Source organism: Stegostoma tigrinum, chromosome 15 (assembly GCF_030684315.1).
Source record: "Stegostoma tigrinum isolate sSteTig4 chromosome 15, sSteTig4.hap1, whole genome shotgun sequence".
Taxonomy (NCBI): domain Eukaryota; kingdom Metazoa; phylum Chordata; class Chondrichthyes; order Orectolobiformes; family Stegostomatidae; genus Stegostoma; species Stegostoma tigrinum.
This window is the reverse complement of record NC_081368.1, coordinates 41,818,924-41,843,417: the sequence shown is the minus strand read 5'-3', so window position 1 is coordinate 41,843,417 and position 24,494 is coordinate 41,818,924. Positions and strand designations below refer to the sequence as shown.

General features: G+C 42.3%; 1 long non-coding RNA gene across 2 annotated transcripts in view; it reads left to right on the top strand.

Moving 5' to 3' along the window:
* Positions 1–22,124, top strand: part of LOC125458620 (uncharacterized) — a 32,161-nt gene extending 10,037 nt beyond the window's left edge. For both annotated transcript variants that reach the window (XR_007248869.2, XR_007248868.2), the window contains exons 2-3: positions 20,403–20,602; positions 21,816–22,124. This is a non-coding gene — a long non-coding RNA (uncharacterized LOC125458620). The remainder of the gene's footprint in view (positions 1–20,402; positions 20,603–21,815) is intronic.
* Positions 22,125–24,494: the final 2,370 nt, after the last annotated feature.

The window sequence follows — 24,494 nt, the reverse complement described above, 5'->3', positions numbered from 1 at the left end:
AGCAATAACTAGGAAGTATAGATTTAAAGGTGTTGGGGGAAGGTTATTGGCAGAGGTGGTTTAAGAAGTAACTTTCTCAAGCAGTGGTGGATAGGAACTCAGAACTCGCTGCTTGAAAGGCTGGTGGATGTGGTCCCTCATTGCATTTAAAAAACATTTGGATATGCTTCTGAATAAAACCTACAGGCTAAAGCAAGAACAAGAAGATAAATTAGGCTGCACCACTTTTGTCAGCTGATGTGAACACAACGGGCAGATGTCACATGAAAAGCCTATAAGAACCTATTTAACCTTATTTAAGAAGACCCACGGAACTATAAGGTAATCAGGCAGTAGTATGGCCACACAGCTCCTTCCCTTGGAATCAAGAGCCCAGCAGCAGAAGTGGTTGACTAGTCAGAGGGTGGCACTACTAGCTAGGCCTTAGCTGCTGCTGCAAGGCCAAGCACAAGAATTTTAGGATTGTAGAGTTACCTAAACCCTAGGTAAATAATATGAAGAGGGTATCTGTGGGATGGGGATTACAGGGAGAGAGGTTGGAAGCAAGGATAGGATTGGGCTATCATTGGGACCCCATCCTGATCATTGATCCTCTCTCACCCTAACCCCAGAATTGACAATCTTGCTTAGCTGCCATACATATTGAAAAGCCCACTTGAAGCCTGGTTAGGACCTGCTACTGTGAGGTGACATCCTTAAATAATCATTAATAGGTTATACAAGGATCTCAATTAAGGCCAAGTCATGAAATTAAACCATGGGCCTTCCTGTCCAGATATTAATTCTGGCAGACGTGCGAAGGCCATTGGGTTCAAGTAAGCCACCGTCCCAGCTAATTACTGCCCTGTGAGAAATAGGTTTGGAGTGACTGTAGATATTTTTAAACACATCTGTTCAGAGATGCTACTGCACATCTGGAGCAGGTGGTACTTAAACCTGGACGTCCTAGCTCAGAGATGGGCACACTACCACTGACCAAGACGAGCTCTCTTGTCAAAACTAATTCAACGTAGTGAAAACTTGGACAAAACCATTCACAAAATATACAGCCAGTTCTTATTAATATCCAATTGAAGAACTCACCAAACAAATGTAACAGGGAAAGGCCATTTGGTAAGTCCTGGCTGGTCCATGCAGGTGATCTGACAACTCTCTTGCCCCATTATAGTATCCAAAATCTTTGAGAATTTTTACCCCAAAACCTACAGGACATCAAATGCATATGTTGAAGATTTGTTTTTATCAAGAGAAGAGGTTGCTGATTTGGAAGTGTTAAATTTTTAAAGTTGAGTGGTGTTAGACCATTCCCCAAATCTCTATTACAGCTATTTTATGAGGAATCTGGTGCACAAGCCAAATTGGAAATCAAGGAAAAAGACTTTTGTTTTTATGTCAATAAATTTATTTGATGTAGAGATCAAAAATACAGCCATTCTAAATCCTACCCACATCTTTGAATGTACAGAATTCACTGCCATAATGGCGCTGAAGGTGCAGGAACCAAGTACTGGTTTCCTGTCGACAGAGGACCAGAAGCCACTTCCTGCATGGCTAACATTGTGCTCTGTTTGGGAAAGGACACAAGCAGAAATCTTTGCTCTGTGTTATAACGGCGTGAATGCGTGTTATTCTGACATAACACACCCCAGATGGTTGACACAACCCAGGATATCCTGCATTTATCCATCTCCCTTCAATCTGCAGGCATAAAGCTGCAAAGTGTGCACTGCATTTGCAGTTCTTAAAAGCCCAGCTACTCAATTGGCAAGTAAGGTCATAATTGTGCTCCTGAGATGCTGCTTGGCCTGCTGTGTTCATCCAGCCTCACATTTTATTATCTTGGATTCTCCAGCATCTGCAGTTCCCATTATCTCTCATATTAAAGATGGTTTGCCATTATTATTTTGTGTCACATTTGGGAGTCCTTTTGAAGCTATCAATGTGATTTCTTGGATTTGCTGTTGCATCCTTACGGATAAGGCAAAGGAGTAGGTGATCTATGCAGACAATGGCCTCAACAGGTATTCGGCTTTAATGTGTTGGTAAATAAACTATAATTTTCCTGTGGCCTGGCTGCAGCCTATTCATGTGTTGATAATTCATGTGTGGTCATCTGCAGTACAAATGAGAGGTTCCTTTTCTCAGTTCTGATTTATTTCCCCCTTGTTTCTACCTGGAGCTCCTGTGGCTAGGAAGGTGACAGGTAACGGTAGTCTGAAGGCAGACAATCAGCAAGGAGATTTTGTGGGAGGAAAATGGGTTTGAGTCGGAACTCCATATTAATGCCATCAGTAGCTTGCTTATCATGTCAAATAGGAGAAGACTGGTGTTCTGGGAGTTGAGAAGGGGCATAGGACAGGAACATATTGCCATCCTTGCTGTGGTTACCAGGCCCATGTGCAGAGAATCACCCCCTCTGTCCAGGGCTTATGGCACATGGGCATTCTACCAAGGTTGTACCTCTCTACCCTGCCACCTTATCCTGTAAGAGAAAGGACAAAATGTCAGTAATCGTGTAGTTGATGTTTTGGGTCTGGACCCTTCTTCAGAGTTTCTGAAGATGCGTCCTGATCCAAAGCATCAACTTTCCTGCTCCGCTGATACTGCCTGGCCTGCTGTCTTCCTCCAGCTCCACACTGGGTTATCTCTGACTCCAGCATCTGCAGTTCTTGCTATTTCTGAGTAATTGTGCAGTTCTATATTTGCATAATGTTTCTTCCACAGCCGAATAACTAAATGTATGTGAAGGCAACAATAGTTGGGAATGAGGCTGGAAGTATTGATAGTTTTTTTAAAATGTCTTGTTCAAGTGTAGGCATCACCTGCTGGAACTGTTTTGGCCTGTTCTTATCTCCGTCTACATGATCCATTCATTGAGGGCTGACCTGATAGAGGTTCATAAAATCAGGACAGCATGGATAGGGTGAATAGCTAACGCCATTTCCCCAGGGTAGGGGAATCCAAAAGTAGAGGGCACGGGTTTAAGGTGAGAGGGGAAAGATTTAGAAGGGGCCTAAGGGGAGTTTTTTCATGCAGAGTGTGGGGTTTCGTGTCTGGCATGAACTCCCAGAAGAAGTGGTGGAGGCTGGTATAATTACAACATTTAAAAGGTGTCGTAGGAAGGATTTAGCAGGATATGAGCCAAATACTGGCAAATCAAACTAGATTAATTTAACATATCTGGTTGGCATGGACGAGTTGAACTGATGGGTTTGTTTCTGTGTTGTACAACTCTATGACCCTATGTGGAAATTGACATGATTTAAATTTGGTGTAGCTTTCTTTTAAGAACCTTCAGTAAATAAGCTGGCTGTATTTTGTGATTTGTTTCACAATGCTTCTCAGCCCCTTACAAAGCACCGAGGCATCCAGCTGCACACAGAAGAAAGCACATGCTACAATCATGCAGATGTATTGAGTGCACCAAGCTTATGTGCTTCAATCTGAACAAGCATTCACACTGACAGACTCACAATCCCTGCACCCAAAAACCAGGATACACAAATTTCTAGCCCTGAAATCTGTCCTTTGGCTGTTCATACGATTGAGCAGCCTTGTGAACAGTAAGCAATCTAATCCCATCCCTATTATTTTGGGAGTTTTAGACCAAAAAAATCTGTTTTAGTTCAGCACCACAGGCCATTCCCTAACTAACCATAAGTAGTTGGTCAGACTGGGCAGTGACTGTATGATTCCCAAGAGGACGGGATACAACTATTACATCACAGAATGTTTAATGGTGTGCGGCAGTCAAATATTATCAAAATCCACACTTTGCACCTGTTGCTACGGCTGCATAGTCTTTGACTGATACTGTTGTATGACTGTGAATGTTTATGACTCTCCAAAGATTATCAAAGATGTGCATACCTGTGTTCTGTTTATACTTAGCACACTCAGCTAATCTAAAGGATGCTGTGCATATTCACTGCAGCTGGCTTCTGAAATATTTGATGTTTTCCCATATGGCACTTCCAGGCATTAAGGAACTGCCATATGGCAGATCACTTGTTGAAATCTGCAATTTGCCATTAACTTCAAAGCATTAACTCAAGGACAGGAGTTAACACCCCAGTGAAGATATAGCATATGCCTCCATTTGGCTGTCGTCCACCCAGATTGCCTTTCACAGTTTAGTTAATGGAAGACAAGAAATGCAATTCTTCAGAAAGTAGAATCTACAGCATTCAGACTACAAACAGGTAGCAGTTTGAGGCAGATGCAACTCCCCAGGCTAATAATAAAAATTATTAGAAAAATAAACTAGTTTATAACAAGAGACACACATTAAATTTGGTTCTCCAGCTCCGAGGTGACGGATATGGAAGTGATGGCACCAGTAACAGGAGAAAAGGAGCACATTGCAAGGACCCCAGGGATGATGTTGGACAGTGGTGACTACAGGAGCTGAGGTGATACTTTCCACGGAGAGGGAAAGATGAACTTCTAAAGCTGTTTCAGTTTTAGTAATATTGATTCAATATTAATTTATTCAGTATTTCACCACTAATGTAATATATTCAAGAATTTAACCCATAATTCAAGATGGTGCCAGAACGTGGTGACAATAGCCACTTTCCACTGTTCATAGGTACAAGTGAAAATATTAACTTAATCTTAATCTACTACACTGCATTGTTCACAAGATCACAAGACGTAGGTGAAGGAGTAGGCTATTGGTCTCCAAGCCAGCACAATCATTTAGTGAGTTTGTAACTGATCTGCTGGTGGCCTTATTTCCAATGTCCTGTATTTTCTCCAATACCCTTCACAGCCATGTCCGTCAGAAAACCTTGAATAAGTGATTCAGACATCACTGCTCTGTGGGAAGGAGAATTCCCGAGACTAACAGCCCTATGAGAGAAACATATCCTCCTTATCTCAGTCTTAATTGGAAAACTCCCTCTTTCTAAACAGCGGCTCCTTTTTCTGAATTCACCCACTCGGATGATGGATCTGAGAATTTGGTGCAGTCAGCAACGATCAGTGAAAACGTCCACAGGAAGTTATGTAGTTCACTAATTGCTACAGTATGTGACAGGACATCTCTTGAGCCAGATTATTTGATTTTTTTTTCATTTTAATTGTTGTATGTGTAAAACTTGCTTCCAGAAGAATTGAATGACTATTTATTCTGATTCTAGCTTGGAGAAAAGACTTTTTAACCAGAGGGTGATTGGTGTCTTGTATTGGCTGCCCAGTTTAGTGCTGGAGGTCGAAACACTCAACTTGTTTAAAAGATACATGCATCTGCACCTGAAGTGTTTAATCTGCAAGGCTACAAAATTATGGCAGTGGGGAATAGATTGAGGGCGTAGAAATATTTCAGCAACTGCAAACACGAAGGGTTGAAAGGCTACTTTCTGTGTCACAACATTGGTATGGTTCTATCTTCACAAATTGATCTAATCAGGAATTTAGAACAAACGCATCACCTAGAAAATGATTAGAATGTGGATCTCATACAAAGATAGCTAAGCAAATACTATTGATGTATCAGGGCAGGACACGCTCATCAGATCTGATGTCTCTAGACTCAAAATCCTCTGGGTATGATCAGCCAAGTCTTCCAGGCCAATAGCCAACAACAGAGCAGGATCCTTCCAACCCACCTGCAGATGCAAGGATTGCAGTTAGCCTTGTGGGAGAGAAAGGAAGAAAAACATTTACTAGCGCACATAAGTGGTATAGAACACAGAACAGAGACAAATACAGCACAGTACAGGCCCTTCAGCCCACGATGTTGTTCCAAGCTTTTACCCTAAATCTGAGGCCTATCTAACCTCCACCCCTACCTTACACTATCGTCTATATGCCTATCTAATAGCTGCTTAACTGCCCCTAATAAGGCTGACTCCACTACCCGTTCCAGCAATACATCTCATGCCCCTGCCGCTCTGAGTAAAGAATCTACCTCTGATGTCTCTCCTATATCTACCTCCACTCACTTTAAAACTATGCCCCCTTGTAATAGCTACCTCCACCCCAGGAAAAGATCTCTGGCTGTCCACTCTATTTATACCTCTGATCATCTTGTACACCTCTATCAAATCAACTATCATCCTTTGTCATTCTAAAGAGAAAAGCCTGAGTTCTCTCAACCTTTCCTCGTAAGACCTTCCCTCCATTCCAAGAAACTTCCTGGTAAATCTCCTCTGCGCCTTTTCCAACACTTCCACATCTTTCCTGTAATGAGGTGACCAGAACTGGACACAGTACTCCAGATGTGGCTGAACCAGGCTTTTGTATAGCTGGAGAATAACATCGTGGCTCTTGAACTCAATCCCTCTATTAATGAAAGTTAACACACCATATGCCTTCTTAACAACACTATCCACCTGGATGGCAGCTCTCAGGGAACTGTGGACATGAACCCCAAAATCCCTCTGCTCCTCCCCACTGCCAAGAATCTTTCCGTTAACCCTCTATTTTGCTTTCAAATTTGTCCTTCCAAAATGATTCACCTCACACTTTTCAGGGTCAAACTCCATCTGCCACTTCTCAGCCCAACTCCACGTCCTATCAATGTCACTTTGTAACCTAGAAAAGCTCTCCGCACTGTCAACAACACGGCCCACCTTCGTATCATCCGCGAACTTACTAATCCACCCTTCCACTCCCACATCCAAACCATTTACAGAAGTCACAAATAGAAGGGGACCCAGAACTGATCCTTGTAACTGAGCATCATGTTCAATATTTTCCATCCACTACCACCCTTTGTCTTCTAAGGGTCAGCCAATTCTGAATCCAATCTGCCACATTTCCCCCTATTCCATGCCTCCTTACTTTCTGCATAAGCCTACCATGGGGAATCTTATCAAACGCCTTACTTAAATCCATGTATACCACATCCACTGCTCTACCTTCATCCACGAGTTTGGTCACCTCTTCAAAGAATTCAATAAGGTTCGCGAGGCATGATCTACCCCTCACAAATCCATGCTGACTATCACAAATAAAACTGTGCCTATCCAAGTGATCATAAGTCCTGTCTCTCTGAGCCCTTTCAATAATTTGAAGTAAGACGAACTGTAATTTCTGGGGTTATCCGTATTCGCGTTTTTGAACAAGGGAGTGACATTTGCCACTCTCCAATCTTCCAGCACTATACCTGTGGACAGTGAGGATAAAAAGATCATCGCCGAAAGTCCTGCAATCTCTTGCCCTGCTTCCCATAGAATCCTTGGATAAATCCATCAGGCCCAGGGGACTTATCTATCTTCATTTTCCTCAAAATTCCTTGTACATCTTCCTCACTAACATCCACCTCCTCAAGCCTACCAGCCTGTTTCACACTGTCCTCTTCGACAATAGGTCCCTCTCAGTTGTGAATACCAAAAAGAAAAGTATTCATTAAAGACCTCTCCTATCTGTTTAGGCTCTGTACACAAATTCCTTTACAACCTTTGAATGGTCCCACCCTTTGTCTGGTCATTCACTTATTCATCACATCTGTGTAAAAAGACTTGGGGTTTTCTTTGATTGTATCTGCCAAGGTTTTCTCATGCCTCCTTATTGCTCTCCTAAGCCCTTTCTTTAGTTCCTTCCCGGCTAACTAATATCCCCCAGTACCTTTTCCAATCTTTGTTTCCAAAACATTATATAAGCATCCTTCTTCCTCTTAACCAGTCGTTTCATGTCTCTTGAGAGCCAAGGCTCCCTCACTAGATCACATCTTCCATGCCAGCTAGGGACAAACATATCGAGCACATGCAGTATGCATTCCTTAAACAATCTCCACATTTCTATTGTGCTCTTCCCTGACAGCATCTGTTCCCATTTTATGTTTCCCAGTTCTTGCCTAACAGAATTATAATTATCCATCCCCCAATTATAAATCTTACCCTGCTGTATGTGCCCATCCTTTTCCATGACCGTTGTAAAAGTAACAAGAGTTATGATCGCTATCGCCAAAATGCTCTCCTACCAACAGGTCTAACACTTGGCCCGGTTCATCACCAGGCATCAAATCCAAAGTGGCCTCTCCTTGTGTTGGTCTATTTGCATACTGTGTCAGGAATCCTTCCTGAATGCACTGGACAAAATCCGTTCCATCTAAACTATTACAGCTAAAAAGTTTCCAATCAATATTTGGAAAGTTGAAGTCACCCATGACTACAACCCTGTGACCTTTGCACCTTTTCAGTATCTGCCTCCCAATCACTCCTCCACTTCTCTGCACCTATTGGGGGGTCTGTAAAAAATCCCCAACAAAGTGACTACTCCTTTCTTGTTCCTGACCTCAACCCAAACTGCCGCTGCAGACATACCATTCTCAAACTGCCTTTCAGTAGCTGCTATAATCGCCCTGACTAGCAATGCCACTCTGCTGCCTCCTTTACCACCCTTCCTATTTCTTTTAAAGCATCTAAATCCCAGACCTTCCAACAACCATTCCTGTCCCTGAGTTACCCAAGCTTCTGTAGTGGCTGCAACATCGTAGTTCCAAGTACCTACCCATGCTCTAAGTTCATCTGCCTTATTTCCAATACTTCAAGTATTGAAGTATACACACTTCAAACCATCTCAGTGTCCACAATTACGCTCCATCGACCGCATTTCTTTATTAACAACCTCGCTCCCCGTTGTGTCGGTTGGAAGGCCGAATACCTCATCCTCTGAATTATAAATCCAGTTCCCCACCCCCTGCCAAACTAGGTTAAACCATCCTGTACAGCTCTAGCAAACCTCCCTCCCAGGATATTTGTGGCCTTCTGGTTCAGGTGTAACCCATCCTTACTGCACAGGTCCCACCTTCCCCAGAATGTGCTCCAATTATCCACATAATGGAAGCCCTCCCACCTACACCTGCCCTGTAGCCACGTGTTTAGTTGCACTTTCTCCCTATTTCTTTCCTCGTTATCATGAGGCACTGGTAGTAATCCAGAGATACGTACCCTGTTTGTCCCGGACTTCAGCTTCCAACCTCACTCTCTGTACTCATTTTTCACATTCTCAGTCCTTTTTCTACCTTTGTCATTGGTATTGCTATGTACCATGACTGCTGGTTGCTCACCCTCTCCCTTAATGATTTTGAAGATGCAAACCCTGGCATCCGGTAGGCAGCCTGCCATCCATTCATCTCGTTCGTGTCCACAGAGCCACCTGTCTATACCTCTTACTATTGAATCCCTCACTACAACTGCTCTCCTCTTCTCACCCCCTCCCTTTTGTGCCACAGGGCCAGGCTCAGTGCCAGAGACCCGTTCGCTATGACCTTCCCCAGTAGGTCCCCCCCAACAGTATCCAAAATGTTATACTTATTATTGAGGGGAATGGCCACAGGGGATCCCTAAACTGTCTGCCTATTCCCTTTCCCCCTCCTAACCCGTTTTCCTGTACCTTGGGGTATGACTGCCTCCTTATAACTCCTCTCTATCACTCCCTCAGCCTCCTGAATGATCCAGAGTTCATCCAGCTCCAGCTCCCGTTCTCTAACACTGTTTTTGAGGAGCTGGAGTTGGGAGCACTTCTCGCAGGTGAGGTCAGAGGGGACACCAGCAGTGACCCTTACCTCCCACATTCTGCAAGAGGAGCATGCAACTGCCCTAGCTTCCATTCCATCTACTTGAGATTTCCAAAAGAATAAAAAAAAGCCTTATCTCACCCACCCTCCACACAGTCCTTTTTTTTGGTTCGAGGAGGATGATGGGTGGGAAACACTACATGTGGAGTGTTTCAGGTTTAGCCAATGCCCAAATACATTAGTTCACTTCCTGGCTGGCGTACTCGCCAGCTCCTGGCACTGAAAGTATGTCTGATGCAGCACTGTAAAGCTTCTTGCACTTCAGTAGATAGATCTGCATTTGCTCTCCAAAAATGTCTGCTCTCGTATCTTTGTCACTGTTGGACCTGGTGAAGTTATTCCTATTTGAGAGATGGACAATGTCTTCAGAAATCCCACAGATAGACATTGTAGTAACTAAGAATTGCTCATTGTTGACAAGCCACTAACTCCTTGACTGAAAATAGCATTAGGCATTACACTTCAGCTAGGTAACACTGGGCCAAGAAGTAATATGTATTGTAATAGGGTCTGCCCCGCACAAACCTGCCACATTTACATCCAACTTGTGAGTGAGAGCATGGAATCATCATGTTTAGCCTCGCTATTTCACCCTGCATCATTCAGGTCCATTGTTCTTCCCTATCCCTATCGCACCAAATAACCCCATTCTGTCAACTCCCATCCTGACCAAAACCCAGCTTCCATCCTTCATTGATCCCATCACCCTGACTCTTCCCTTTCAATCTGAGTATGCTGCATCTATTCCCTATGTTCCTTCCACTGTACCTGACAGCTATGTCCTTTCCTTTCCTTTGAATCCGGCCCACCTTTCTCTGAACCTTATAGGATGCATTTAGGTTGCACCTACATTTAGATTAATTGAAACTGACCCCCTTTTCAGGTCTAATGTGCCTGCTATGGTCAGGCTTACGTTAATGAGCCAGTGCGGCTGCCTCAAATTGGGTGAGCTAGTGTGACCAATCTGTCTTCACCTCTAACACTAATAACTCTGTTGCAATGTGCTTGATGCCTATGAATGCGCCTTTATATGAACTACTGAACATGGAGAGACTTCACCCTACCACTAGAAGAGCTTAACAGCAAAAAGACTACCCATGTATGGATGCATCTTCTGTGAACTGCTAAACATTGAGAGCCTTTAGCTCTAACACTGCAAATGTTTTCACAATGAAATGACTTGTTTTTGAAGAAGCAAAATGTCATGCCTCACTGGTATATTGCACTGGAAATCAAGCCCCACACTTCTTTGACAGCCTGCAGACTTCCCAATTTACCTGATTTGCAGACCCAGGTTGATGAAAAGTGCAAACACAGATTTCTACATTTAACAGACTATTAGATTCTAGTGACAGGTAAGCAATTATAAACTGTTTGTATATAACACCACAAATTAAAACTTGAATTCCCTTATAAACTCCCCCCTTACACATATACACAGACAAACAGAGAGGGAAACATAGGTTATGAAGAGAGGAAAACTGGTCAGGCAGTTCTGTGGTTTCTATGCATGCATTGCTGAGTTGATCTCTATGGTTCTTATGCTGATCAAAAGGTTGTCTTTCTTTGGATGCTTCCAAAGTTTTGCAAGAGACATGAGGCGGCAGTTTAATTTGTAAAAGGTCTCTGACTTATCAGTTAAGATTCACAGCTTACAATTGTTGAAGGAATGATGAACTTTATTTCACGTTCAAAAGGTGTTTTGACCCACAAAGAAGAGGCAGACAGCTCCTGGTGAAGATCAAAACACTTCCCTCTATCTTGATCCCAACCCAAGCTGGTCAATTACCTGACAACCAATTGCACAGCTGATGGCAGGCAAAGAGCTTTTGTTATCGATAACTGGTCGCTGGTGCATAGAACAATCGACTTCTCACGGCAATCCAGCTGCATCTGTACATAATCCCTCGGCATCAGTTTGCCTACAAGCCAAACTAGCTTCGCGTCAGGTTACTTGCTTTACAAGACATTCAGCAGTCCATTAAACATTGGTTTTGAAACAGTTCTTTCTCATTTAAATCTGCAATTTTAAAAAGAGCAAAATAAAGACATGGTCTTTGCATAAGAAACAGATTAATTGTTTACCTATCAGTAACAGAAGGAAACAGTCGACCTTGCCAAGGACTCAGCTTGTGTATGTACAGTCAGGTTTGTTAAACTCATATTCCCATTTTTCATATTAATGTCTATGGTTTCCAAAATTATTAACTTCTTTTTCAAACCAATTGTTCTGAATCTTTGATGCAGAGCAGCACCTTTCAAAATTTTGTAACTCAAATGCAAAATATTCTTTCTTCGTAATAGTCATGGAATCTATCTTTGAAAACACCAGACTTTCAATGGGGATGGGGTTTCTTTAACTTCACTGGGGTGAACAAAGTTGTATAATGTGGTGATCTTGTTAACAGTGCTGGATGGCCAATTGTCAGCTCCCTCTGTCTTTGCTCTGTCTTAGCTGACTGTGGAAGACTCACAAATTAGGAGAGGTGGAGCAGAGGGAGGAGTGCTCTCAATCTGTGCTCCAGCAGAGACCTAGGTCATTTGCTCTGACTTTCAGGTAGCAAGGTCAGAAATCACACCGCACCAGTTATAGTTCAACAGGTTTATTTGAAGACATAAGCGTCTGGATAGTAGACCCTTCGTCAGGTGAAGAAGAGGCACACAGAAATGTTTGTGTTTTGGTTTAGAGTCAGAGTGGTTTTATTTCCAAAGTAGTAATTTATAAAACACCACATTGACAGTCAAAAATTGTGTGCTTTTTGAACAAGATAGAAAGTATCTACAAATATAAATTTGCCCCATAGATTTATAAGTATACACGTGTGTGTGTGCCTGTGGGGGAGAGAGAGAGAGACAGAGACAGAGAGCATGTTTGTGTTTATGAAAGTGTATAATGGTGTGTGGTCACCTTTACTATGACATGAACCCAAGATCCCGGTTGAGGCCATCCTCATGGGTACTGAACTTCGCCATGAGCTTCTGCCGGCAAGTCAGCATTGCTATGTGTCCTGATGTCTGCCTTGGAGGATGTTAACACAAAGATCCGAGGCTGAATGTCCTTGATTACTTTTACTTTGCTTCTAAATTCTCTATTCTGTTTGTTTCTTACTCATTTCACCTGACAAAGGGGCTATGCTCCAAAAGCTTGTGTTTTCAAATCAGCCTGTTGGACTATAACCTGGTGTTGTGTGATTTCAAACCTTGTCCGCCCCAGTCCAACACCAGCAGCTCCACATTATAGCTTTCAGATAGCAGATAGCAGATAGCAGCTGCTTATTGTTGACTGATTTGTGCTTGATTCTGTTTGAGTTCCTGCAGCTCCCTGTACTTTTCCATAAAAATCAATATTCCCTTTTCATAACAAATTCTGTTCACATATCCCCAAAGTTTTTTATACATTTTATTCAGTTTTAAAGCACACACTGTGGGCTAAATTATTCAGACATTTTCTCAATGTATTCTTTTCTTCATAAAGCCTATCTCCTTCATCTTGTGCTGCAGCTTGCTGGATATCGCTTGCTCTAGGTATGTTCCTTTTCTCACTCAGGCTCTATCAGTCGAACCCCAGCATATCGCAATGCCATGGTGACACATGGTTTCACATCATAACTACTTTACATGAGTTTAATGACTATCTAAGACTACTGTTTCTCTGTGTCTCACAGTCAACCAATTATATCTCATCTCTTGTGAATATCTCACTCCTGATCCCAATCTGTAAGGTCTGATAATCGTGCCCATAGTGACATAAGGCAGGTAATCAACCAATTCAGATAGTTTACTTAAGTTTGTTACAAAGTAACAATTTAGATATAATTCATTAGATAGATGGAAAAGATGCACAATCTGTGGCAATCTTATATTCTTCCATAGCACACGGGCATTGCTGATTGCCCCAGCATTTATTACCTGCCCCTGGTGGCCCTTGAGAAGGTGGTGGTGAGCTGCCTTCTAGAACTGCTGCTAGTCCATGTGGTGTAGGTCAGCTCAAAATGCTCTAGGGAGCAATTTCCAGGGTTTTGACTGGCAACAGTGAAGGAAGGCAATATTTTTCCATGTCAGAACGGTGACTTAAAGGGAGACTGAAGGTGGTGGTGTTCCCATATATCTGTTACCCTTGTCTTTCTAGATGGAAATAGTCATGGATTTGGAAGGTGTTATCTCAGTATCTTCGGCAAATTTCTGCAGTGCACCTTGTACATAGTGGACCCTGCTGCTATTGAGCTTCGGCGGTGGAGGGAGTGGATGTAGTGCCAATCAAGTGGGCTGGTTTCTCTTGGATTGTGTCACATTTTGTGAATGTTGTTGGAACTGCACACATCCAGGCAAGTGGAGCATATTCCATCACACTCTTGCGTTTTTGTTAGATGGTGGACAGACTTTGGGGAATCACGAGATGACTTACTGCAGTATTCCCAGCCTCTGACCTGCTCTTGTTGCCACTATGTTTATATGGCAAGTCCAGTTGAGATTCACTTCAATGTAATCCCAACAATGTTGATTGTGGGGGATTCACGGATGGTAATACCATCGAATGTCAAGGTCCAGTGGTTAGGTTATCTGTTCTTGGAGATGGTCATTGCCTGGTATATGTGTGGCATGAATGTTTCTTGCCACTTGTCAGCCTAAGCCCTGAATATTATCCAGGTCTTGTTGTACTTGAACATGAACTACTTCAGGAACTAATGAGTCACGAGCAGTGCTGGAAATTGCACAATCATCAGCTAACATCCCCACTCCTGACTTCATGCTGGAGGGAAGATCATTGATGAAGCAACTGAAGGCAGCTGTGCTTAGGATACTACACTGAAAATCTCCTGCAGAGATATCCTAGAGTTGAGATGAGTAGCCTTGAACAAGCATAACTATCTTTTGATGTACAGGGAATGATGCCAACCAGCAGAGAGTTTGCCCCCGATATTCATTAATTCCAGTTTTGCAGATGTTCCATCACGGCACACTTTGGTCAAATGCGGCTTTCATGTCAAGAGTGCTCAAGACACTAGTTCACTGATACAGGAAGATGAAGGTTGATTGGCAGGTAATATATTGATCTCATTTCAGTAGAAATGATAGCATCTTGTTCTTTAACTAAGAGGAATGGGATTGTGGGAGATATAGCAGTTTGGATCAGAAATTGGCTTGCTGAAAGAAGACAGAGGGTGATAGTTGATGGGAAATGTTCATCCTGGAGAGCAGTTACTAGTGGTGTACCGCAAGGGTCGGTGTTGGGTCCACTGCTGTTTATAAATGACCTGGATGAGGGCGTAGAAGGATGGGTTAGTAAATTTGCAGACGAAGGATGCTATAGGTTGCAGTGAGACATAGATAAGCTGCAGAGCTGGGCCGAGAGCTGGCAAATGGAGTTTAATGCAGACAAGTGTGAGGTGATGCACTTTGGTAGGAGTAACCGGAAGGCAAAGTACAGGGCTAATGGTAAGATTCGTAGTAGTGTAGATGAGCAGAGAGATCTCGGTGTCTATGTACACAGATCCTTGAAAGTTGCCACCCAGGTTGACAGGGCTGTTAAGAAGGCATACAGTGTTTTATTAATAGAGGGATCGAGTTCTGGAACCAAGAGGTTATGGTGAAGCTGTACAAAACTCTGGTGCAGCTGCACTTGGAGTATTGTGTACAGTTCTGGTCACCATATTATAAGAAGGATGTGGAAGCTTTGGAAAGGGTGCAGAGGAGATTTACTAGGATGTTGCCTGGTATGGAGGGAAGGTCTTACGAGGAAAGGCTGAGGGACTTGAGGCTGTTTTCATTAGAGAGAAGAAGGTTGAGAGTTGACTTAATTGAAACATATAAAATAATCAGAGGGTTAGATAGGGTGGATAGGGAGAGCCGTTTTCCTGGGATGGTGACGGCGAGCACGAGGGGTATTAGCTTTAAATTGAGGGGTGAAAGATATAGGATAGATGTCAGAGGTAGTTTCTTTACTCAGCGAGTAGTAAGGGAATGGAACGCTTTGCCTGCAACGGTAGTAGATTCGCCAACTTTAGGTACATTTAAGGAGTTATTGGATGTACTTGGAATAGTGTAGGTTAGATGGGCTTGAGATCGGTATGACAGGTCGACACAACATCGAGGGCTGAAGGGCCTGTACTGTGCTGTAATGTTCTATGTTCTATGTTCTATAACATAGTGTGGAGCTGGAGGAACAGCAAGACAGGCAGCATCAGAGGAGCAGGAAAGCTGACATTTTGGGCCGGGACCCTTCCTCAGACCCTTCTGAAGAAGCGTCCTGACCCAAAATATCAGCTTTCCTGCTTCACATTGTGTTATCTCTGACTCCAGCATTGGAAGCTCTTACTATCTCTGTTCACTAACTAAGCTGTTGGGGAACTATTCCCTAGGCTTTCCTCTTTCTCTTCTTATGGTCCCATCTTTCATTTCACAGATCACAGATTCACTACAGTGTGGAAGCAGGCCATTGAGCACATTAAATTCACAGCAGCCCTCTGAAGAGCATTACACCCAGACCCCATCCCCAGCTCTCCCCCCTACCCTATCCTATCCTATCTCCGTGACCCTGCATTTGCCATGGCTAATCCATCTAACCTGTACAATCTTGGACTCTATGGGATATTTTGCATGGCCAATCCACCTAATATGTGCATATTTGGACAGTGGGAGGAAACCAGACCACCCAGAGGAAACCCATGCAGGCACAGAGAGAATATGAAAACTTCACACATACAGTCGCCCGAGAGTGGAATCAAACCCGGGTTCCTGGCAGTCCGAGTAGCAATGCTAACCACTGAGCCACCCTATGGTAGCTGCCTGGCAGGAACATAATGAGTGCTCTGTCTCTGAGAGAAAAGATCATTTTAACCGTTTTTCCCCCTTTAGACTGGATAAGACTCAGGTCTCTTTGTTTAAATGTTTATTCATGATGCATGGCAATGTACATTATCAAAGACAATATACAATTCAAACCTTTGTTTTAGTGGCAATGGTTTTACACTGTTTTTACATACAACAAACTTCCAGTCGACTATTTCTACAGATAATAATTTCCAGTCAAAAGGTTCCAACATTTAATTACACATATCTCTTTTCAACAGTGTTCATATAGTGTATGTTCCAGGTTAGTACTCAAGATTGCATTATCCAGTCATATCATAACATTCTATATCTTATAATTGTAAGTATATCTACTAACCTTAGGTACATACTTGTGGGATTATCAGAAAAATTACACTGCCCCCTTTTCCATTTCACCTTTTCAATTACTAATTTGACCCATTCCAGTCAATGTTACAGGACAAGAACCCAGATGTCAGAATGATTGCATCCTACTTTGTCCACCTCACAGCTTGAGATCAGTTTACATTATGCTAGAAACATCTCTTGGCTCTTTCTAAAAATTTCCATATATAATAAGCTACAACTAGGCACTATTAACCAACTGGGAATGTCAACATGAAAAGCAGGCCCAAATGACACAGACATTCCAGAGACTGTGCATGTATATTTCCAGAGAACAAGGAATCAATTTATCTGCTGAAGTTGCCTTATGCCATGCATATTAATTCTTGATAACCATTCTTATTCTGGCTTATACTGGTAATATTACGGATTGCAAAAGGGCTTAAAGAAGCAATGGATTCTTTTAAAGAGGCATTGGAAATTTTTAAGAATTATTTCAAATACCATTCTAACCAAATTTTTGAAAGGATAAGATTTAATCGAAGAATTCATCATCCACAAGAATCCATAGAAGATTTCAGTCATGATCTCTATGGATTCATGGAGAAATGTAACTATGGTGGCTTAAAATCAGATTTCTGAAAGACAAGAATTGTAGGAATTGCCAATCTGTCTTTGTCAAATTTACTACAGTCCAAGAGCAAAGACCTGACTCTGGAGAAAGATGCTTAGATGACAAGTGAAGCAAAAGTCCAGATGTAGCACAGATAAATCCTAAGACACGAAGATCAACCTTAGCACAAGTGATCAACAGAGGCAATTCAATTCTTAAGATACAAAATTCCAATCACTCGTGTGAGATACTGATAGTGTGAATAAGACAAGCATCATATGAAAATCTATGTCAAGTGTTGAGGAACAAGGAAACCTTGCAGACACAGACATTCCCAGCTATTGAAAGTGAACACTTTATCTGTTACATAATAGGTCACTTTCAGAAAATGTGCAGAATGAGGATACCACTTCAGAAGAACAAGATCAAATACTACTTACATATTTAGGTAAATGAAATACAACAGTTTATAATAGAAGAAAAACTAAAGGGTTGCAATGGGAAAAAGGTGATCCAAGCATATATTTGGCAAGCTGATAGTTATATCAATGATCATCCATCAATTTCAAGTGAAACACTGAGATACGTGTCTTGATTATTAGATAGTAAGCCATGTTTAAGAAGACAGTGTCTAAAGCTGACAATGGTTCAACAACATGGTACAGGACTCATAACACTTAAACGTATGTTTCAACCAACTCTTCAATATACGGTACTTCAGATATTAGAAAACCTATATGCTTACAAACAAAAATTCTCACTCTAGCATAGGATGAGGTGGTCTTGACCTTAAATTTTTTTTAAAAAAGCTGATGGAGTAAAATGATACAAAGTTAAGAAATAACTGGTCAAAGACTAACTTGTCAAAGCATGACCTGTGTTATAGATCATAACCAGTTCATAGGTCCTTTAGATTCATGGCAGAACCTAAACAAAATAACAGAATTCATTGAGATTTGTTAATTTGGTAAAAAAATCTATTTTGTATTGTCAATGTGATGGGAATCTGAGACTCAACTGGAATGGATCAAATGTTTTCCACTTCTTTCAATGCTGAAGATAGCTCACACTGCAAGAGCCAGCAAAGTATGCTTGGAGAAACAAACCATCACACAGCCAATGAACAGCTTAGACTCACTTGAGCGAAATAGTAAATCTACAACTGATATAACAGGCATGCAACACAGTTTGGTGAACAATAAACTGTGTCAAATGTTAGATGCTGAGGTGACTTGGAAGAAGCAAAGTCAAGCAAAATATTTGACTTCTTTATCTTCCCAGGAGTAATGCTGAGTAATTGTGACAGAGATCATGTCCAGCTAGATACAATCCTCAATTAGCCAAATTGCGGAAGTGAACAGAATGGTTTTGCTAATAATGCAATTGCTGAAGGTGAATAAGAATGTGGAAACCAAAGTTTTAAAGGTACTGAAGCAAAATGTTTACCTGGTTCAGCACAGATCTACAGGGGGATCGAGAATAAAAATTTGCTGACACGGATCGAAGAAGGTGGCACAGCGGCTGTGATTACCATTGCTGTTTCACAGGACCAGGACCAAAGTTCAGGTCCTGTCTCAGGTGACTGTGTGGAGTTGCACATTCTCCCTGTGTCTGCGTGGGTTTTCACCGGGTGCTCCAGGTTCCCCCCACAGTGCAGGTTAGGTGGGCAGGTGAGGCAGATTCACCATGGTATATGTGGGGTTACAGTGATAGGGTGGGGAGCTGGGTCTGGGTCTGTTTGGGATGCTTTTTGGACAGGCTTGGTGGGGGGGGGGGGTGTGTGGTGCAAACTTTATTGCCCTGTGTGGCATCCTTCCACATTGTAAGGATTCTATGGTTCTATGTAGTCTCCAGAAGCCTGCACTGAGAAGGACTGATAAATATTCAGCTATTCAAGGTGCTGCGAGGAGGAAATTGCCCACTTCAGTGAGGAAGATGACTTCTACAAAATCAGAACAGGCACTGTAGTTCCTGACATTTAAAGAGGAAGGTGGCAGCAACCTTCATCATAAGCAGCAGCTCATATAGTGTAGTGAACCACTGAACAGGTGCCATACAACATGTCTCAGCAAGGAAGTTTCTTCTGAACATCAAAATAATTGCAAGTCAAAGACCAGATATTTCTACTGCATCTGAAAACCTGGGCAGAATGTTGTGACATCTCCGAATAAGTGTTGTTGAAGAATTCTAACACTTGAAAGTTGGAGGTGAGGGTTGTTTTGTGCCTAGAGGTTCGCTTGAACATAGGATTTGACAGATGAATACTAAATGTCAAGTAAACATAGACGTAGCAGAGTTATGAAAAGAATTTATTTAAAATTATGCATTTTTAAGGCATTTAATACAGATTACGTGTGTATCTAGATGCAATTAAAAAAGGAAGTCCAGGTCTTAATTCATAACTAACAAGAGGTTCGACAGTTGTCAAATTCAATTCATATGTAATTTAGCAAAAGAAGGAAAGGCCCTTGATGTGCTAATACAGCAGAAATGTTAATTGTTTTTATCAATGAATACAGTCAGGCTACTCTCTTGAGCTGCTGGAGCACAAGTAACTTTTCCCTCATTGTTTCTCAGCATTCTTTCTCACTGAAGAAATTTGTGAAGCAAATCTCAATCCCTAGTTCTCTCCAGTGAGTTGTATGAAATTGGCTCTCAGTCTTTCGATGGAAATTATTGGCTACTGAAGCCCTGAAATGAAACCAAAATCCAAGAGAAATGTAAATTCCTGTCACAAATACAAATGTTGACTCTATGAAATTTCTCTCATGGATACTGCTTAATAGCTTTAGCAATATTCATGTCTGTTATCTGGTGATTTGCCCACCTCAAAGGCCTGAACTACTGTCCCCCACACCCCACCCCACTCCCACTTTGTATACTGGCTTTTTGGATACACCTGAAGCCTTTGGAGTTAAGTGGGTTGTCTGCATTTATGGTGAAAGAAACAACTAGGTATGCTGTCGCAGCCTGTCACTATGATGCACTGCCAACTGTGATTGTAAACACTTCTTCTGAATGTTTATAGTACTTTGCACCACAATTCTGATTGGTCTTGGTAAATGGAGCTTTCTCTCCTGTCCTACTTCCTAACCCCCACTCCAGACTGAATTGCAAGAAGAGCCAGATGGAAGCACAAGAAGAGGCCAAGGGACCATCAGGAAAACGGTTATCACTTCTAAAATCTAATTGCCATCAAATCAAAGTGGGGCTGTCTCAGCATTAGCTAGCGATAACATCAGTGTGCACATTTCTTGGGGCTGGTGATAACCTAGTGGAATTATCATTGGACTGGTAAATCTCAGGTAAGATTCTGGGGACCTGGGTTCAAATTCTGGTGTATTTGATGTGGAATTTGAATTCAATTAAAAAAATACCAATTATCTGGAATTAAGAATCTAATGATGACCATGATACCATTGTTGATTGTCAGAAAAACGCATCTGGTTCACTAACGTCCTTTAGGAAAGGAACTCTGCCAATCTGGCTGACATGTGACTCCAGATCCACGACAATGAAGTTGACTCTTAATGGTAAAGTCCTGCGGAGTGTTGCTGACCGAAGAGACTTAGGAGTGCGGGTTCATAGTTCCTTGAAAGTAGAGTCACAGGTAGATATAGTAATGAATAAGGCGTTTAGTATGCTCGCCTTTATTGGTCAGTGAATTGAGTACTGAGTTGGGAAGTCATGTTGCAACTGAACAGGACATTGGCTAGGCCACTTTTGGAATACTACGTACAATACTGGTCTCCTTGATATGGGAAGGATGTTGTGAAACTTGAAAAGGGTTCTGAAAAAAATTATTAGGATGTTGCTAGGGTTGGAGTATTTGAGATATAGGGAGAGACTGAATAGGTTGGGACTATTTTCTCTGGAACATCAAAGGCTGAGGGGTGACCTTACAGAGATTTATAAATTCATTAGGGTCGTGGACGGGGTAAATAAACAAAGTCTTTTCCCAGGGATGGGGGAGTCCAAAACTGGAGGGAATACGTTTAAGGTGAGGGGGTAAATATTTAAAAGGGACCTCAGGTACAACTTTTTCACACAGAGGATGGTGCATATTTAGAAGGAGCTGCCAGAGAAAGTGGTGGAGGCTGGTACAATCACAATATTTAAAAGGCATCTGGATAGATATATGAATAAGAAGGGTTTACAGGGATATGGGCCAAATGTTGGCAATGGGATTAGATTAATTTAGGATATCTGGGTTGGCATGGGTGAGTTGGACTGAAGGGTCTTTTTCTGTGCTGTACATCTTTATGGTTATGTGACTCTTGTCTGCCCTCTGGGTGATTAGGTATAGGCAATAAATGCTGGCCAGATCAGTGACTTCAACACCCTGTGAATAATTATGAAAAACTTTCAGCAGCACACGCCTAGATGAAGCCAAAACCTACTTGCAGAGAGCTGATGGCACTAATCCCATATGGCAGCAACCATTTTAGCATTCAGAGTAAATACTCCACACGGACAATTGCCAAAATGCTCACAACTTTTGATTTTTCTTCACTTTAGAATAGGGAACAAAATGGAAAAGGCATACTGCTGTAAACCAAGGACAGTGGAATGAATTGCTGCTCGTAAGAAACAAGTTACGAAACTCATTGGGAGTTGTATTTACACAGTTGGTTGTGGGGGAAGATGTTTGAGACCTAACAGTATCATGGAAGTTTATGTGAAGCAAGATTCACCCAACATCAGATCAGTGACTGAGAAACTAAACAATTTATTCAGCAAAGAACTGAAAGGACTTGGCGACAATGATCAGAGGTCAACAGGTTTTGGAAGAAGCAAACAACAGACCTCATTGAATCCTGTGGAATGGTGCTATTGAACAGTTGTCCCTGGTAGCTTCTCCTCCACCCATGATGTACACATTTGCTTGTTTGCCTGTATTAATAAAACTATGTGTGTTCATAAAGGTAAATGTTGACATTCGTTTTTGTATTTGCTTGTGGTTAGAATTAATTTATTTGTAATAAGTAGTAGCTTCCTGTTAAGTACAGATAGCTGGCTCATGCATTTTGTTGGTCTGAGTCCAACAGACAAGTACATAGAACTTAGAACAGTACAGGGCCTCTGGCCCATGATGTTGTGCTGACCTATTATCCTACTCTAAGATCAAACTATCCAATATACCCTACATTTTACTATCATCCATGTGCCTATCCAAGAGTTGTTTAAATGTCCTCAGTGTGTCTGACTCCATCACTAATGCTGGCAGTGCATTCCACTTACCCAACACTCTGTGTGTAAAGAACCTACCTCTGACATCTCCCTTCCCTCCAATCACCTTAAAATTATACCCCCTCATAATAGCTATTTTTGCCCTGGGAAAAAGTCTCTAGATCTCCACTCTATCTATGCCTCTCATCATCTTGTACACCTCTATCAAGTCACCTCCCATCCTTCTCTCCAGTGAGAAGAGACCTGGTTCCCTCAACCATTCCTCATAAGACTTGCCCTCCAGTCCAGGCAGTATCTTGGTAAATCTCATCTCACCTACAGCTTCCCCATCCTTCCGATAATGAGGCGACCAGAACTGAACACAATATTCCAAGTGTGGTCTAACTAGGGTTTTATCGAGCTACAGCTTAACCTCGCGGCTCTTAAACTCAATTCCCCTGCCAATGAAAACCAACACACCATATGCCTTCTTAATAACCCTATCAACTTGGGTAGTGACATTGTGGGATCTATGGACATGGACCTCAAGATCCCTCTGTTCCTCCATACTGCCAAGAATCCTGCCATTAACCCTGTATTCTGCATTCAAATTCAACCTTCCAAAATGAATCATTTCACACTTTTCCAGGTTGAATTCCATCTGCTGCTTATTTGCCCAGCTCTGCATCCTGTCAATGTCCTGTTGCAACCTACAACAGCCCTCCACCTATCCACAACTCCACCAACCTTCGTGACATCAGCAAACTTATTAACCCACCCTTCCACTTCCTCTTCCAAGTCACTTACAAAGATCACAACCAGTAGAGGTCCCACAACAAAACCCTAAGGAACACCACTGGTCACCAAGCTCCAGGCTGAATAACTTCCATCTACAACCACCCTCTGTCTTCTATTGGACAGCCAATTCTGCATCCAGGCAGCCAAATTTCCCTAGATCCCGTGCCTCCTTACTTTCTGAATGAGCCTACCATGGGGAACCTTATTAAATGCCTTGCTAAAATCCAGATACACCATATCCACTGCTTTACTTTCATCAACGTGTTTTGTCACATCCTCACACAATTCAACAAGGCTTGTGAGGCATGACCTGCCCCTCTCAAAGCCATGCTGACTATTTCTAATCAACCTATGCTTTTCCAAATAATCATAAATGCTATTTCTCAGAACCCTCTCCAATAATTTGCCCACCACAAAAGTAAGACTGATTGGTCTGTAATTCCCAGGATTATCCCTACTTGAACAAGGGAATACATTTGCTACCCTCCAATCATCTTATACTACTCCATTGGACAGTGAGGACACAAAGATCATCACCAGAGGTGCAGCAATCTCTTCCCTTGCTTCCCATAGCAACCTTGAGTATATCACACCTGGCCCAGGGGACTTACCTCTCCTCATATTTTTCAAAATTTCTAGTACATCCTCCCTCCTAATATCAACCTGTTTGAGCATATCAGCCTGTTTCATGCTGTCCTCACAAACGACAAGGTCCCTTTCACTGGTGAATACTGAAGCAAAGTATTCATTAAGGACCTCTCCCATCTCCTCTGACTCAAGTTCCCTCCACTAACCCTGCTCGGCCGTATAATCATTCTGGCCATCCTCTTGTTCCTCACTTAAGTATAGAACGCCTTGGGGTTTTCCTTAATCCTACCCGCCAAGGCTTTTTCATACCCCCTTCTAGTTCTCCTAAGTCTATCCTTCAGTTCCTTCCTGGCTACCTTGTTACCCTCTAGACCCCTGTCTGATCCTTGCTTCCTCAACCTTCCTTCTTCCTCTTGACCAGATGTTCTACAAGTCTTGTCTTCCAAGGTTTCCTTCACTTTACCATCCCTTCCTTGCCTCAGTGGGACAAACCTATCCAGCACATGTAGCAAGTGCTCCCTAAACAACCTCCACATTTCTGTTGTGCATTTCCCTGAGAACATCAGTTTCCAATTTATGGTCTGCAGTTCTGGCCTAATAGCATTGTACTTGCCCCTTCCCCAATTAAATGCTTTCCCATAC